The sequence below is a fragment of the Macrotis lagotis genome, chromosome 3, assembly GCF_037893015.1.
Source record: "Macrotis lagotis isolate mMagLag1 chromosome 3, bilby.v1.9.chrom.fasta, whole genome shotgun sequence".
Taxonomy (NCBI): domain Eukaryota; kingdom Metazoa; phylum Chordata; class Mammalia; order Peramelemorphia; family Peramelidae; genus Macrotis; species Macrotis lagotis.
Window position 1 is genome coordinate 247,068,380 of NC_133660.1, and position 17,285 is coordinate 247,085,664.

Below are 17,285 nucleotides of genomic sequence, written 5' to 3' on the forward strand. Positions count from 1 at the left end.
CATATGGTGCAAAGGGAAGAATACCAGTTGGAGTAACAGAACTTAGGTTCAATTCTTGCCTTATGACTTTGGGCAAGTCACTTAAGTTTCTACATCTCTGAAATGAGAGGCTTTCTAAAGTTCCCTCCAGTTCCAAACCTGTGGGCCTCTAAATGATTTGTTCAGCATTGTATGACAAGCTATTGGGAAACCTAGAACCAGGCTACCCCATCCTTCTGCCTCCCTCATGGTCAATCTGGTAAATATACGGAAGTCCCAAAACATACTTTATATTTCAAATAATCACCACCCATTTTTTGGATGAATAGAAAATCTTTCATTCTCTTTGAATATGCTCATAGTTAAATTAAGTTAAATTTTTCCCTTATCCCCAATTTACTTTTCGTAATGTCTAATAATTTTTAAAATTTTTCTCCTTTTATCTCTCTGACGTTTAAAGTCAGTCAGTAAACTATTTTTATAAGTTAAATACTTAGTAAGCATTATGTTAGATACAAAATAAGTCAAATACTTATTTTGTGCTAAGCTTTAGGGATCCAAAAAAGTGGCAACCCCTCCCCCCCAAAAAAACTTATTCCTATTCTCAAGGAATTAATAGTCTAATGGAGAGAGCAACTTGCAAATAACTATGTACAAACAAGCTAAAAAATGGAATAAATGAGAGTCTATCCAAGAGGGAAAGCACTAGAATTAAGGGGGATTGATTAGTTATTAATTTGGTGATCTTTCCATCCACAGGAATTTTTTCCTATAGATGATGGGATTTCATCCAGGTCTTGAAAGAATCCAGGGAAGCCAGAAACAGAAATGAAGGAGTTGCTTTCCAGCTTGGGGCACAAGCAAAAAAAAATGGCCAGAGATGAGAGATGGAGTAAGAATAAATGCAAGGAGACCAGTATGTAGTCCTAGTTCACTGAGTTTGTGTGATGTGAGGGGAGAAATGCCATTCCACTATTTAATGGGAGAGGAGAGCATGCTGGTGCCCTTTTCAGTTCAGTGTAGATGCCCACCCACACATCCTAAGTTTAGTGAATGATAAAATCAATCTAAGCCCAGTTGAGACCCAGCCTTGTGGGTGGAGATGGGAAAGGAAGAAGATTGATGAAGCAGAATAAAAATGAGTCTTGAGCTCTACCTTGCATGCTCCTTTGTTGTTCCTTGTGTTAAGAATATTCTGTGCACATAGTAGCTTGATATTTCCCACCTTTCAAATGCTGCAACCATAGATGATGATGGGAAGAGCTAATGGATGAGCAGCACCATGGTGATGCTGGATAGAGTAGCTCAATGGAAAGAACAATGAATTTGGAGCCCGAGAGTTGGGTTTGAATTTCAGCTCTACCCAATTATTACGTGTATAACTCCTTGAGAAGTTACTGCAACTCCTAGGGCTGTGGTTATCCAGTATATGAAATGAGGGAAAATAGTGAAGACTAGCTTATCACTTTGGTTGCTTATATCACTATATCCAAGATACTCTAAAGTCTCTGAACCAGTAAAGTAAGTGGGGGAAAAATCACTTGTGATACCATAGAGGAATGAATTAGGAAGCTGGTCTATGAAACTGTACAAAGTGTTTTCCTCTCTAGAACGATTTAGGGGAGATTGTGCCAGCTCTATTACATGCCCTATTTACTGGCAAACAATCTGAGAGAAGAGGAGAGGCTTGCCTATTGTAGCCCAGTTAATGAATGAACTAGGATTCAAACATATTCTTTTTGAATCCAAGTTTTTACCTGTATTTCTCTTCATCCTGTTACCTCTCACATCTTCCCCCATGTCCCATTCTTCCCCATACCTGCCATAAGAATAATTTTTCTTACCTATTTTTATTCACTTATATTATTATAATTCCTCAGGATATTTCATATGCCCCTTTGAGACGTTTAGAAATGAGAAGATTGATGTCCACATTTTCTTAAGTAGGCGTCAGGATAAAATACAGTGTCCAACCTCTGATAATTTTTTTCTTAATATTGGTGAATCCCATTAATTACCAACTGTAGCCTGCAGTATTATTCTCAGATGTCAATATTACAGGAAAATAGTTCAAAATTGTTTAGGACTAAATTCCATTAATGTTAAGGCTGTAATCTACCAAAGGTAAGTTCCAGACAACAAGACAAGGTGTTAGTGAATGACAACAGAAGCAGTCCATGGGTGCTCCTTTGGCAACCCCAGCTGATGTTTTGCAGGTGTGAATATTCATTCTCTCTCTCTCTCTCTGGAAATGGAATTTCTGATGAGTGTAGTGATTAATGTTCCTCCAAAGGAGAGATTACAGCCAATTTAAAGAATAAGAAGAATGAATAATTTTCGGTCTTTCATTGTGACTACAAAAGAGCATTTGTAAATGTTTTTGTTGCTGTTGGTTTTAAATTTATTTTTACCTATACAGTTCTGTGTTGAATGTAGGAATTTAATTCTGAAATTGTTTTTAATTCCTTCCATACCCCAAAGACTGACTATCAGAATTCTTGTCTATCCCTGATGTGACTACACTGAGCTCCATCCAAGAAGGTGGACCATTTTTCATGGAATGTTGTTTCTCTCTCTTCTAGAAGAATTAGGCAGTCCTCCGTTTGAAATGAATTCTTATGCAGGACATGATATCCCAAGAAGCTCAGAGGTAGGCTTTAAATCAATCACTTCTCCTCCTCCTAAACTTGGAATATGGATTGATACAATGAAGAATTTTTTTTTGAGGTGAAGGAAATTTTTTGAGATGAAGATAGAGAGATCTTTTAAGTCATTTGTTCAGTTTAAACCATGCTCATTTTCTTACAAGCACATTCATCTTGTGTGATAAATAAATGTGTAGTGTGCTTTGTGTAAATTCTAATAGTTCATCTTTCCAAGGTCTGTTGGAATGCAAATACATATTAGAAAACTCATTGGTTTCAAGGATTCCCATGGAGGAAACCCAGCCACTCTGTGCTTTGACATAGAAGAGACCATTCCCAGAATGAAGTTTCCCTGGAAGCTTTATATTTATATTGTTGGTCTTGATAGGAGACCTGGTTTGGTGGTTTTTTTTTTTTTTTTTTGGTTATAGAATACGAAATATCATAAGTCTAGTTTATGAAAGCAATTTAAATATGCATGTTCTCTTTGTGATCTGTTAGAAATATAGCTGCTCAAGAGAAGAATGGAACTTAGTGATTTGCTTAGCAAAGTATACAGTATACTTCCTTCTTTTTTTCATAGGACACATACAGCATTAACATAATGACTGGAAGGACAGTACTGACTCATTGAAATCTGTTTCTTGGACTGGGCAATGTAGTCCACAAAATAGATAGATAGAAAGACAGATGAATAGAAAGATAGATGATAGATCTCATAACTTAATTGCTTTCTTAATTGATTTAAAATATATGTACATATATAATATATTTTAAGGACAAGTCTTGGAATTTTGGAAACATCTTTAGACTAGGGCTTTTAACTTTTTTATATTGTGGATTATTTTGACAGACTGAAACTTATAGACCCCTTCTCAGAATAATTTTTAACTGTATACAATATTTAGATTTGCAAAGGAACTCATTTATACTAAAATGCAATTATCAATTTAAAAAAACAAAACTCATGGTCCCCAGGTAAAGGACCCTTGCTTTAGAGAACAAATGTCTAATGAAGAAGTCACAAATGGAAATGAATTTGGTTCATTGTCAGTTCATTTAGAACTTAAGAACATCATTATCATAAAGTCATTTGGCCATAGGGACAATAATTACAATAGAAGGTGGTTTATAGTCTCTCTGTTACAGAAACTCTTCGCTAAGTTTAGACAGTTTGGGGTGTCAATGGCCTAGGATACAGATCACTGGGCAGAGGTCCTCTTGAGTTTTCTGTTAGATTTCTAAAGGTTTAGTGGATAAAATATTACATATTAAGACTCAATGTATGTAGGTAGAATTAAGTGGAATTTTGAAAGAGTTGTCTCAATCATAACAATAAAGTTAAACTTAAAAAAAGTTAAATTCAAAAAAGATTGAGTTTTAGGGCAGCTAGGTGGCACAGTGGATAGAGCACCAGCCCTGGAGTCAGGGGGACCTGAGTTCAAAATCCAACCTCAGACACTTAATAATTGCCTAGCTGTGTGGCCTTGGGCAAGCCACTTAACCCCATTTGCCTTGCAAAAATCCTAAAAAAAAAAAAAAAAAAAAAAAAAGATTGAGTTTTGAGGGATGGACAAGAGCAGGGTGGTGGTGGTGGAGAGACACAAAGGAGGGCTTGATTCAATGAGTTCTCCAGATCAATCTTAGCTGAAAATTTCTTGCCTCCCTTCTGCAGCTCAAAACTATTATGTTGCTGCAACTGTAATCCAAGATATACAGCCACCTGGATGATAATTAAAGTAAATTCATGTTTTAATGTACTTAACAGTATTTAAACTAAACAATATTTAAAACTAAAACTTTTGGTCATGAGCAGAGGGAATTGTGTGCATATTTTCTCATAAAGAAACTTTTGATGAATGGATTTTTTTTTCTATCCTTTCCATTCTCTCTTGGTATTCAGAGTAGAGATAAATTAGTGATCCTTCTTTATCAGACAAAATTTCTTTTTAAATTAATCAAGAACAATTTGAGGCTTCTTTTGAATGACCTTCCATCTCTCCAATGTTCTATAAACCCAAAAGCTAGATTGTACACGTGAGATACATATCCCCTTGCATCATTTAAACCACGGTAGCTCTTGTAGGTATAGAAGCCTCCCAAGCAGGATAGGACTTGTTCTGTGAACTGTTGAACAAAATTCAGTTTTGCTTTGGAATATTATCTAATACCCTCTAGTCAGCCATAAAACCTTCATTAAAAACTGGAGATCCCGGATTCATGCTCTGCTCCACATTCAGCCAAGAAGAAATGCCAGGAAAGTTGAATGTTAAGTTAGCAAGATTCTTTTTTTTTTACTTAAAAAAAGAACTAAGTCACTTGCTTCCACACTACTTCACTGAATAAATTGCATTAGTTGTTTTTGTTTTTAATTCAAACTAAGTCTAATAACTGTCTCATTGGTAAAGGTAAATCCTAAGTCCAATGCCTCTTAAAGCATAACCCTATAAAAAGAAATCCTAGCATTAGTATGCATTTCTGCTTAAATCAACAAGCTGAAGTATAAACCTACAATTTAATTGTTTGTGGTGCTACAAAAATGTAAATTAAGAATCTGAGAATTAAATTGATCTTCGTCTCTTCATTTCAAAAGGTACTCACTTCTCATACTTAACAGCATTAAAACACTTATGAGGATATAGCAATGTTCTCTTTATGATATGATACCATTCTACCCTTGGCAGGCATTTCTTTCTGGTGATGGTTTTCTTGCTGGTGAGGGTTTTCTAATGAGATGCCAGTCTAGTAGCAGAGACCACCAAAGCTACTTGCATGAACAATAAGAGCTCCATATGTCATGCATGCTGGAACTAGCCATATATATTTAGACCCTAACTCCTGTCATTCATATACACTGGAGGGGGTCTCAAATATTTTTCATTCTTTAAATTGGCATTGAGTGTATATATGTATGTCTACACACATGCATATATAGCATGCATAAGTAAGTATATACATATATTCTTTCTTGATTTTGAGGAATCAATTAAAACCCATTTTAAGGTATTCACCTTAATCATTTCATATTGACTTATTGGAAACAAAGATGATGAAACAATTTTTTTTCTAAAAATTCTAGATCAGAGTGTTCTAGAAAAAAAAGAATCCAAAAAGTGTTATCTCCATCCTCGAGCTTCTTTGTATTCTTTATGTGTTTTTGATTGTTAAAATAAATCTTCCCATTGCCTTTGCAACATCACATATATCTCTCTCCCATGACTCTATTAGCAGGTCCTAAGCAACACTGAGACTACCTTACTCATCTCTGACAATCAAGAGGTAAGTTGCTACCAACACTCACACCTCCATGCATGTATCTGACTGTGATGTCTTCCCTTAGTGGATGGCAAGAGTCTCATGTCCACATCACAAATATTTTCCAGTTCCTCATACGTGATATTCATATGTGAAATCATCAGAACAACTTCCTTGGTTTAAGGAAATGAATCTTAAAAGATTCAGTGAGTTTAAATTTGGTTCTTTTCTTATTGTGGCTCATCTGATGGTCCAGCAAATGGGTGATTGTTTAAAGAAAATGGGGGGAGGAGTCCAAATGATTTAGAAATTGACTTGAAATATCAATGGAGAAAACTGGAAAGGTTTTGGTTTTATACATATCACTTGGTGACAACTCTGTTTGGAAGAGGAATGAGAGAAGGGTATGTTGGTGTACTTTGAACTATGACTATTAAGATAGATGATGATTTAATTCTTACTAATAGTGAGCTTTGGGCCTAACCATAGTGAAAGTTTTGCTTTAACTGTATTTTAAGGATTTATAATTTGATCAGAGGGGGTAACTTTTCTACTTCTGTGATCTGTCACAACCCTTCAGGGACCTTTTCTTTGAGAGTTGAACCTTGTTAATATTTTGAATGTTGTGTTGAAGAATGTATTGGTAGTACTTTCCATATTTTATGCATGACATATTTTCTATTACCATAACCTATAAGAAAGACAATATCATTTTGATTACACAGTAATGGTCATCTTTATTGTGCTACAATATATGTTTATTTTTTCAAAGGGAATTTGATGCTTCTTCATAATTGATTATGACCCATGTGCTAAATGATGTAGCGGTTCCACTACTATATTTACTTAAGCTAGTAAAATTAATGGTCTTCTAAAAGTAGGGAATAAGCTTTAATATATTTTAAAATGTTCTATGAAATGTATTTTAGGGAACACCTAGGTGGATAAAGCACTGCTCCTGGAATCAGAAGGCTCTGAGTTCTGATCTTCAGCAAGTCATTTAAACCACATTGCCTTGAAAAAAAATGTATTTTATAGTGTTTATAAATGTATTAGGTATGATGAAAATATGGTTCCATTCTACTTAACTCTTATTGGGAGTCTTTTTGTTTTGTTTGTTTGTTTTGCAAGGCAATGGGCCTAAGTGACTTGCCCAAGGTCACACAGCTAGGTATTTATTAAATTTCTGAGGTTGAATTTGAGCTCAAGCCCTCCTAACTCCAGGATCAGTGCTCTATCCACTGTGTTACCTAGCTGCCCTTGTTGGAAGTCTTGTGCTATTTTATTTCAAAAAATCCAGTTTATTTGGATGCATGCCCATACACAGTGCAAACTGAGGGGAAACAGAAGTCAGGACACAACTGAAAAGTAGGATGCAGTGATTTTTGCCTGTATGTGTGTTTGTGTAATCGCATGTAATCATATTCCATTGAAGTGCTCAGTATTCAAAGTATGGTATATGAGTCAGAGAACTGTCTTTGGAGCTAGATTTGAATTTAATCTGTATGACACAAAAGTTTGATAATGGATGTCATTTATCCTTTCAGTGCTTCAGGTAATTTTCTAAAAGAAATCTGTGATGAGCTGTGGATCTTCATGGCTGGAGAAATTTCCTACAAACTCCCAATGAAATCATAAGATTGGAACAAAACAAACAAAATAAACCTTCTTTTCACATATGCATTTAATACTAAGACTTCTCTGTATGTAAATACAGTTTTATAAGATTCAAGAGTTAAACATATGTTTAGATGTGTTTTAAATGTAATTAGGTGTAATGATCTCGATATGAAGAAGCAAAATCTTTGATCAAATTAGAAGTAGCATTCTCAGGGAGGATTGGGATTGAGATTGGGAGGGGGTGGTTATTATTAAAAGGAAATCTGATGATCAAACTAAGTCATCAGTCATAGACAAAATGAGTTGATTCATTGTTGACCTAGTCAGTGGTCTTTCATTTTTTTTCTCTATTGTACTTTCCTCTTTCTCTTCCCTGGCTCCCTCCCCTACAGATTCCCAGGATATATTAATACATAAACTTCTCAGGGTCACTCATAGTCCCTGGGTTCTCATTCAGTGACCCCTGGGTTTATAATGGAAGTTTAATTTCAATGCAACTTCCAATGGCTCTGGCATCAAGTCAGATTAGTTGTGTATCTCCATGTGACTTAGAAAAGTAGGATGGAAGGTAACAAGACAAAGTTCTCTCCTCTGACTCAATGCTGGCATTGTCCCTCTAATAATATTATGTGAGACAGGCCTAAAAGATTACAGAATCAGAAAAGTGCAGAACTGGAAGGGATTTCCTTGGTCATCTCCTCCCCATACTAACTGGACTCAGTGTCTCTTCTACAAAATACTTGTCAATGCCAGTTTCTTTATGAAAGGGACCCCAGTGAGGTCCCTAATGTGGGGGACTTCCAACAAGGGGGACCGCACCAATCTTTCCATACCATTTAATATATGTCTAGGACTTAAAGGATTTCAAAGCTCTTTTTTTATAACCCAGTGCTGTGTCTATTATGCCACATTATGCCTCAAGGTTATTTAGTTTTGAATTGTAGCCTTTTCTTCTTTTTGTACCATGTTTGACTTCTGTTACCTCAAAGTGTGCAAACTATCATTTGACAATGGAACAAATGTTGTCAACATATGAGCAGGTATGACTTTCAAGAACTTATTGTCTGGTAATAATGAGTCTGTATTGTAGAAGTTGATAGCAATTATTTGGGGAACCTTGATTTTAGTGGGAAGCTTTGTTCTTAATGCTTTCAGATATCCAAAGAACTTTTACAAATGATTTCTGCTGTCTAGCAGGAGCTAGCTGTAATAACTCTGACAATATCATACTTCCAACATTTTAGATTTGCCAATCACATTATAAACATTTTTTCATTTGGTGCTTTCAACCACCCTGTGAGAAAAAGTACAACAGATATCATTATTCCCATTTTACTTTGAAGAAAACAAAAGTTCAGACTCAATCAGTCAGAGAGCTAGGAAGCAGCAGAGTCCTTAAGAGAAATAGCCAGGTAGATATCATAATGGTCCCGGAGTCAGAAAGACCTGTGTTCAAATTTGACTTCAGACATATAATAGCTATGTGATTCTGGGCAAGTTACTTAAACTCTGTTAACCTTAATCCACTGCAGAAAGAAATGGCAAAACCAATTCAAAATCTTTGCCAAGAAAACCTTATGGACAAATTGGCATATTATGATCCAGAGAGTAATGAAGAGTTGACAGAACTTAACAGAGTCAAAATCAAGTCATAAGTTAGGAAAATGAACAAATGGCAAAAGAAAAAAATCCAGTCATAGACACATGGACACTTTGGACACATAGAAGATCAAAATGTACATTCAGAAGATTTCAGAGTCAAAGTGTCTATATCTAAAGCCTCTAAGAAAAATATGAAATGGTCTTGTTACTGCCTGCATTCAATTATCACCTGTGAAGAATCACACTTTGAGACCCAGGAATGTAAATATAAAAGAAAATAGAGGTTTATTAAAAGAAGTTACAATACAAAAGAAAGTAATAGGAAAGTTAAGAAGAGTTTAAAGAAAAACGTTATGTAGATTTCTACTTGAACTTGGCAGATCTGCTGCCAAGGGTTCAACCAGAGTCTGAAGAGAACAAGAAATATAGCCCCTTCCTCAGATATCCTTCAATTCTCCCTCAGGTCCATGGGAGGGGTGGTGAGCAGAGAGTGAACCACCTCTCACATTGGAGATTTTGCCTTTTGTGGAGGGGTCTCTTATGGGTGATCTTAGATAGGTTTCCAGCACCTGCCTATACACCTTGGCTTCCCCAATAAAAGAGAATGCAATCCAGATAAGATTGAAGGTTAGGCCCTCAAGCCATGGCCTAAAGTATGATAAAGAAGGAAGATTCCCCTTAACAATGCAAACAAAAGATTTCCAAAATTTGTCTCCAAGTGATCTCAACAGTCCCTATGCCCATGGTTCTCTGTATCAGTATTAGGTCGTAAAAGAACTCAAAAATAACTTTGAAAATCAAGTAAAGGAGGTAGAAGAAAAATTTGGAAGAGAATTGAGAAAGAGATACAGGAAAATGATAAAAACAGAGTCAGCAGCTTGGTGAAGGCAATCCAAAAAAATACTGAAAAAAAATAACAACTTAAAAACGAGACTGGACCAAATGGAAAATTGGTCCAAAAAGCCAATGAGGAGAAGAATGCCTTTTTAAAACAGAATTGGCCAAATGGAAAAGTAGATACAAAAGCTCAGTGAAGAAAATAATGCTTAAAAGATAGAATGGAGCAAAAGGAAATGGATGACACTATGAAAAATCAAGAAACAATAAAACAAAACCAAAAGCATGAAAAACTAGAAGAAAATGTGAAATGGCTCATTGGAAAAACAACTGACCTGTAAAACAGATCTAGAAGAGATGATTTAAAAATTATTAGACTATCTGAAAACCGTGACCAAAAATAGAATCTAGACATCATTTTTCTTGAAATTTTTAAGGAAAATTACTGTTATTCTAGAAGTAGAGGATAAAATAGAAATTACCTACCAATCACCTCCTGAAGGAGATTCCCAATATGAAATCTGCTAGGAATATTATAGCCAAATTTCAGAACACCCAAGTCAAAGAGAAAATATTGCAAGCAATCATAACCTACACAATGAAATTTGGTAAATAAAATAAAGGGATAAGTCAATAAGGATGATGTAGCTTTTGCAACTCTTTTCTCCATGTTTCTTAGACTTCTAGCTGCAGATATTGTTGAGTCTGGAGTCAGGAACACTCATCTTTTTGAGTTCAAATCTGGCCTCAGACACTTACTAGCTGTGTGACCCTAAACAAGTCATATAATCCTGCTTGCCTTAGTTTCCGCATTTGTAAAATGACTTGAATAAGGAAATGTCAAACCACTCCAGTATATTTGTCAATAAAACCTTAAAATAATATCATGAAAAGTCAGACACAACTGAACAATGACTACAAAATTCTGAGACTTCTGCTATAAGCTCAGCTTCTTTGGAAGTTCTAGTTGACGTCTTACTGTGCCAGAGGATGCTGGTGCTGTTTCTCATATTCGGGAATTTATGTTCAGTCAGGGAAGACATATTTGGGGCTCTGAATGGACCGATTTGGCATGTTCTGTTGCCCTAAAGATATTCTTTGTCCTGGACATTAGAATAAACCTTAGTACTGCTCAGGTCCTGATTGCATTCAACATGCAGAGTCTGGGGTGGCTAGGTGGTGCAGTGGATAGAGCACCAGCCCTGGAGTCAGGAGTACCTGAGTTCAAATCCAGCCTCAGACACTTAATAATTACCTAGCTGTGTGGCCTTGGGCAAGCCACTTAACCCCATTTGTCTTGCAAAAAAAATGCAGAATCTTTGCTTCATTTTTGGAAGTAAGGAAAACATTTTAGGCCATGACAGAATTTTATACTAACTACTTCATTATATCGCTTCTAGAGGAGGAAAAAGGGGTAGTTCATAGCATGTGCATATCCTCAGGAATGGATGTGTTTAATCATGTATTTAAATAAATTTCAAACATCTCTGATTTGCTTTGAAGGCCTTCTATAACCTGGCCACCTCTCTATCTTTCTAGTTTTGTTCATACACCATTTTGAAAGTTACTGATTCCGAACATACTTTGCTTTCCTATCTTTGTTGACAAAATTTGTACCGGCAATTTCTTCCTAATCCCTCATCTTTGGAGTTCCTACTAATCTTTTAAGGTTCATGTCAAATGCTGATTTCATCCTCTATTAAACTTTGCCTAATTCAGTACCATTCAAGGTCCTGCCTTGGATCTACATCCAAGGAACTTTCACTCTAGAAGCTAGTGATGAAATGACATGCACACTTTAGTATTTTGTTTATTATTACTAATCATAACCTGACAGATAAGATTATATGGGCTCTAAGTAAGTAGAACAGATAAGAAATGATGGGAATTGAGAGGAAAGAAATGCATTTCTAGAATGTTCAAGGATGATTTTGGGAAATCAGTCTAAGGCCTAAAAATGGGACTGATCATTGAAGAGCTCCCATTTATATTGCTCAGTTGTTGTGACCTTATTTAACCTCACTGTCTATGAGCACAGTACCAGAGGCATAATACAGGTTAAGGTAAGAACATTTTAGCATCTTATTTCCTGTAGTCACAGATTTCTTTCCTTTAAATATGCCTTGGGAAGAAAAGGGACAGGCCCATGAAGACATATATGATTTACTCTCTCAGCTACCTCAAATAAGTAGTCTAAATTTCTTTCATAGCTACCCCTAACTTTGCTGGAGAAATTAGGGGAAGTCCACTGAACACATCTATTAAAGCTGGTATTGGCTCACTGGGGAATGGTTATTGTTTTGCTGTCATTCAGTTTTAGGTAAGTGAGCCACTTCTTACCTAAGACACTCAGGAGAAACTGCCACAAAAGCTTTTCTAGTTTTGTCATGAATTTACCCATTTCATAGCTCAGATTCTTCTTCCTGTTCCCATAGCCAAGGAATGACAACCAGAATTTCAGCAAATGAAATCTTTAGGAGGTAACTGTGGATTAACATGTTCACTTCTAACCCCTCTGGCTGATCAGTATGATCAATACACCTACAAATTAAGATCTGCCCTTTCTCTCTTCCATCTTCAGAGATGTAAGCAGAATTTATCAAGTCCTAGATTAATTGAAGTAGAAACAGAGAAAGTCAGAAACTCCCTTTTAAGCAGTTCATATTTTGATGAATAACTAGGTTCACACAAGATGAATATAGAATAGATGACAAATAAGCTCAAAGGGAAGCCAGTGGCATTGGACAGTGGAGAACCAGTGAACTTTGGTTCCTTTCGGATGTTAGAGTTCCAAATAAGAGCTCCAAGGAGATTTTGCAATTCTGATAAGAAAGGGCCATTTTTGTTCCAGAGACTGTCCTCAGGTGAGTCCATGGGAATTCTGTCTTGGAATACAATGTTTATAACATGTTATATAGGTTACATTGGGACCCCTTTAAGATACTATTTTACCTTCTCAGGATATAGCATCTGAGATATAGATTCAATTCTACCAGTATTGGCACAAGAAGATGCAAAATATAAACAAGATTAATCTGGGCTACAGAGTTCTGGAGAAGGTGGAGTCAAAGACCTAGAAGGAAAGGTTAACCTAGAAGGGAGAAAGGATAATTATCTATTGCTAGAATTAAAGAAAAGGAGGAGGTTCAAAGGGAAAGAATTTCAATTGGGAAACATTGAGAAGTTGAAGGGTAACTAGATGGCACCTGAGTGCAGTGAGGCTGGGCTCCGAATCAGAGGTTCATTTCCTGAATGCAAATCTGATTTCAGACACCAGCCGTGTGACCCTGAGCAAGTCACTTAACCCAGTTTGATTCAGTTTTTTCTTCTGGAAAATGGGCTGGAGAAGGAAATGGCAAACTATTTCAATATTCCATATCAAGAAAATCTCTAAGTGAGTCATGAAGAGTCAGACACAACAGAAAGAGTGGTAGAAAAATGTGGAACTCAAAAGTTTGCAAAAAGATGAATATTGACAATTATCTTTGCATATAATTGGAAAATAAATAAATAAAGGGGGGAACTATTGAGTGGTGAGAAAGAGGAGTTAATGACCTTAGATTTTCCTTTCTAAGAGTTTAGGAATAAGGCAGAAGAGATGGATTTGAATATGTGTAAGTTAGGGAGAGTTAAGGAATTCATAGAACTGTATAAAAGAATGGAATGTCTTTAGAGTAGTGGTGTCAAACATAAGACCTATTGAACCAGTTTAAAATGTATTTGGTAAATATCTAATAAGATTAATTAAAATGCAGTGGAACATAGATAATTTTAATATATGCATCTCTCAGTTAATATGAAGCCTATAAGGATCCTTCTGTCTGGCTTGGAGGTCTTTGGTTTGAGTTTGACACCATTGCCTTGAGAAGCAGCTGGTTCTTTTAAACAGTAGACCCTCTAACAAAGACTGGTAGACTATTAGTTGTATATATGGTAGAAAAAATTCTTGACCATCTATGAACTTGATTGCAGGGCCCCCTGAAGACCCTTTTATTTCTCCTATTGGATGGTTCTCTAATACATGTTTTACAACATGTAAACTGAGGATAACATAAATAAATAGATTTGCTCAAAGTAATATGGATGGGAGCTAACAAGTCCATGACTCTGAAAACTTTATCTTCCTTTCTGACTACAGGTTTAGTGAAATTGGAGACACATTCATTAACTAAGAAATAGGAGACAAAAGGAGGGAGAGTAGGGTTGGAGACGTAAGGAAAATTTAACAATAGAATAGAATAGCTTCTTTGAGGAATATAATGAGTTCATGACAAAATGAAAATATTTCTATGTTGTATTGACAGGCTCTATTAAGAGAAATAATAGGAATCTTTATTGAACTTAACAATGAGAGTTTCATGACTTTCTTGAGCACAGATGCTTGAGTAGAAGATAAGGGAAATATGAGTTAACCAGGCTAACTATATTTGATGTAGGATGGGCTAAAGGTCAAAGGCCTGAAGAATTCAAGGACAGAAGCCAAGAATATTATTAAAATCACTGATGATTGGGTTCAAGGCCAGATAGAGAGGTACACAGAGCCGGAACAGTTTTGTAGAAGAGGGAGTGATCAAGGAACAAGTACTCATGATGAAGGCTGAGTGGATTGAATAGTGTGAAAATGAGAAAGATAGGATTTGATGCTAGAAATGCTAGAAATCAGTTATGAAACTGTAACAGTCATGATTGATTGTGAAGTATGTTTGTCCCATTGAGTGACTGAAATTGAGTTAAAGTAAAAAGAATTTTAAAAATCTCAAAGCTACAGTGGCAGGAGATTTTTATGGATTAAAAGCATAATTGCTAATTCTCTTGTCAGTTGTCACACAGACAGCAAAGAGGTTTAACCTGTTTCTGTGGCAGTGTCTTATAGCCTGATGGTGTTTTTACACAGCTTATAGTTTGGATGGATGCACTGAAAACCTGCACTTTCCCTCCCTGGTTCAACCTGCTAGATTTGAGTAGCCTAGTAAATCTTATAGGAGTAACCCCAGATGTTTACATGAGGGCAAATGTAATTCCGTTTATCCAGAATCCAGGGGCCATTTGGTGTCCAAGACACATTGCTACTATTTTGCCCAACTGAAAACATCTGAGTGTCAAACAGTACCTTCTGAGATATAGCCATCATGGACCAGAATAAAATAAAGACCCCCATGTTCATATGCCTACCTGTTATGCAACATCCTCTTCCTTAACTGGCTTCAGCAATCATTTGTGACCAGACATTAAGGCAAGACCCTTCTTCCACACACAAGAGAACCAATCCCCAGTCTTCCCTTCCCCCCCAACATATTTTAATATATTCCAGAATAATTCCTCCCAAATATAGTCAGGACCATTTCTGCCTGGCAACCAAGTTCAATTGGAGATACATCTACCTGTATCCTCCTTCATGAAAACATCATATAGCTTTCCAATGACCATCCATTAAATAGAAGATGCTATTTTTGTTATCTCAGGACAACTATAGTCACAATGCAGGCATATTTGCAATTTGGAAGATGTTAAATTCCCTTACTTGCCTGGATGTGATATAAGTAATATATTGAGATACTTGTGAAATGAATTTGGTGGTTCAGTTGGATTAAAAAAATCACTGGTTTTGGAATGAGACAAACTAAGGTTATGATCCCAGACCTGTCACTTATTACTTGTGTGATGTTGGATAATTTTTTTCACCCAATTGCTGGATGAATTCAGCAAATTATAGTTTGGACTATATGATTGCTAAGGATCCTTTCATTCTCTAGCTATAATTCAAGGATGACAGTTCCACCCATTTCATCTGCCACATACCTGATCACACATTTGTCCAATGGTTTGGCATGATTAGGTAACAAACTTTACTTCCTTTTTACAGTACAGCAAGATACCTCAGCTCAAGTCCAGCAACCCTCTTACCAGTCATGAGAACCACTTCCAAGAGGAGGGAAACTTATAGCCTCTCACTTCCTGGCACTGCTAATTTGCAGTGCTCTTGATGCTTTCCAAAATAGAGAAGTGATGAATTTGTGCCACATGGGAAATGTGATCTTCTCAGTTCTCTTATCACCCCCAGAGAACTGAGCACTTTGGGCAATAGCCTGGGATAAGTATTTGTTCACTTGAGCCTTCTGTTTGGGAAGTGAACCCTGCTTCAAAAACAGCTCATGGCAGTCTCCTTGGCAGTCAGTGCTGTTGGCAGGCTGCCTGTTTTCCGAACTGGGCCTCCACTTAGTGGTCTGCTGTAAACACCAGCAGAACAACAACTTTGAAAAAAATCCTTAAATGAAGAAATTCCAGGGTAATTAGATCCAATGCTATTCCTAACCCTTTGGTTTTTACCCTGAAACTCTTATATGGTTTTGAACATAGAACCTGGCTTGATTTTATCTGCTAGATGGTGCATCATTTAGCCTTTGGAATATAAAATGTAAGTACTTGGAAGCCAGGAACTCTTGTTTTTAGCTTTATAATCCTGGAGCTATACAAATGCTTTTGTCATTGAATATTTTAGAGTGAAACTAACTAGCTCCTTGCTATCTCTGCTTTTCCTTCTACATGTATACAAGGATTCTGTTCATGTGTGTGCATGTCACTCACATGTCTAGTTTCCCTTCTCCTCAGATTTTCCATCATGTGTGATTGTGAGAAAGACAGACACAAAGAAACAGACAGAGGGAGAGAAAGAAGGAAAGAGGAGGAAGAAACAGGCAGAGAAAGGGAAGGAAAGAGGTAAGGAAGAAGAGACTGAGAGTCAGAGGGCAAAAGAAGAAAAGGAGGAAGAGAAAGAGAGAGAGAGAGAGAGAGAGAGAGAGAGAGAGAGAGAGAGAGAGAAGTAATCACTTCTGTACCCTTTCCATCTTCCAGCAAGGCAAGGATTCTATTTTCTTCTGTGATAGGGTACAGTGGATTGATTTTGTACTTTCCTATAGTGATGATGAATAGCAAAAAGATAAAAAAGAGATGGTAAGTAATTAGAAGAGTAATGAATGTGGAATCGAAAAAAGATAAAGCAGAGAAAACTGGTACTTGTTTGGGCAAGTTTATATGGGATATGTGGTGGTGTTTATTGATTTTTTTTCCTCCTCCTACCTCTCCTCCTTTGGCTCCTTAAAGAGCTCACAAACTAATGGTGGTTTCAACATATCAATAATAGGGTAAAATGGTATCAAAGAAGCCATAGAATCAAGGATATTGGAGAGTGTGTAGTATTCTGCCCCTATGGTCCTCCAACTTTGCAGAGAAAAGTGGGTTATTAATTTTTAACTCTTTTCTTGGACCTTTGTTGGCTAATATAATTCTAAGGCATTGAAAAGCATTTTTTCAACTCCTGCATAAGTTTGAAGTCCTGTGGATCAACCT

General features: G+C 36.4%; 1 protein-coding gene and 1 long non-coding RNA gene across 7 annotated transcripts in view; both read left to right on the forward strand.

The window, feature by feature from the left end:
* The first annotated feature begins 742 nt into the window (after positions 1–742).
* LOC141516516 (uncharacterized) lies at positions 743–5,903 on the forward strand. 2 transcript variants are annotated; one of them, XR_012476719.1, is made up of 3 exons: positions 743–895; positions 2,562–2,629; positions 5,853–5,903. It is a non-coding gene; the product is annotated as an uncharacterized LOC141516516 (long non-coding RNA). The 2 variants fall into 2 exon arrangements; XR_012476720.1 differs by having other exon boundaries at positions 5,856–5,903.
* A 10,275-nt stretch (positions 5,904–16,178) lies between these two features.
* The window catches only part of LOC141518394 (anoctamin-5-like), a 50,502-nt gene continuing 49,395 nt past the window's right edge, over positions 16,179–17,285 (forward strand). For all 5 annotated transcript variants that reach the window (XR_012477180.1, XR_012477181.1, XM_074230378.1 and 2 more), the window contains exon 1: positions 16,179–16,353. The gene's annotated coding sequence lies outside the window, so the exon portion shown is untranslated. The remainder of the gene's footprint in view (positions 16,354–17,285) is intronic.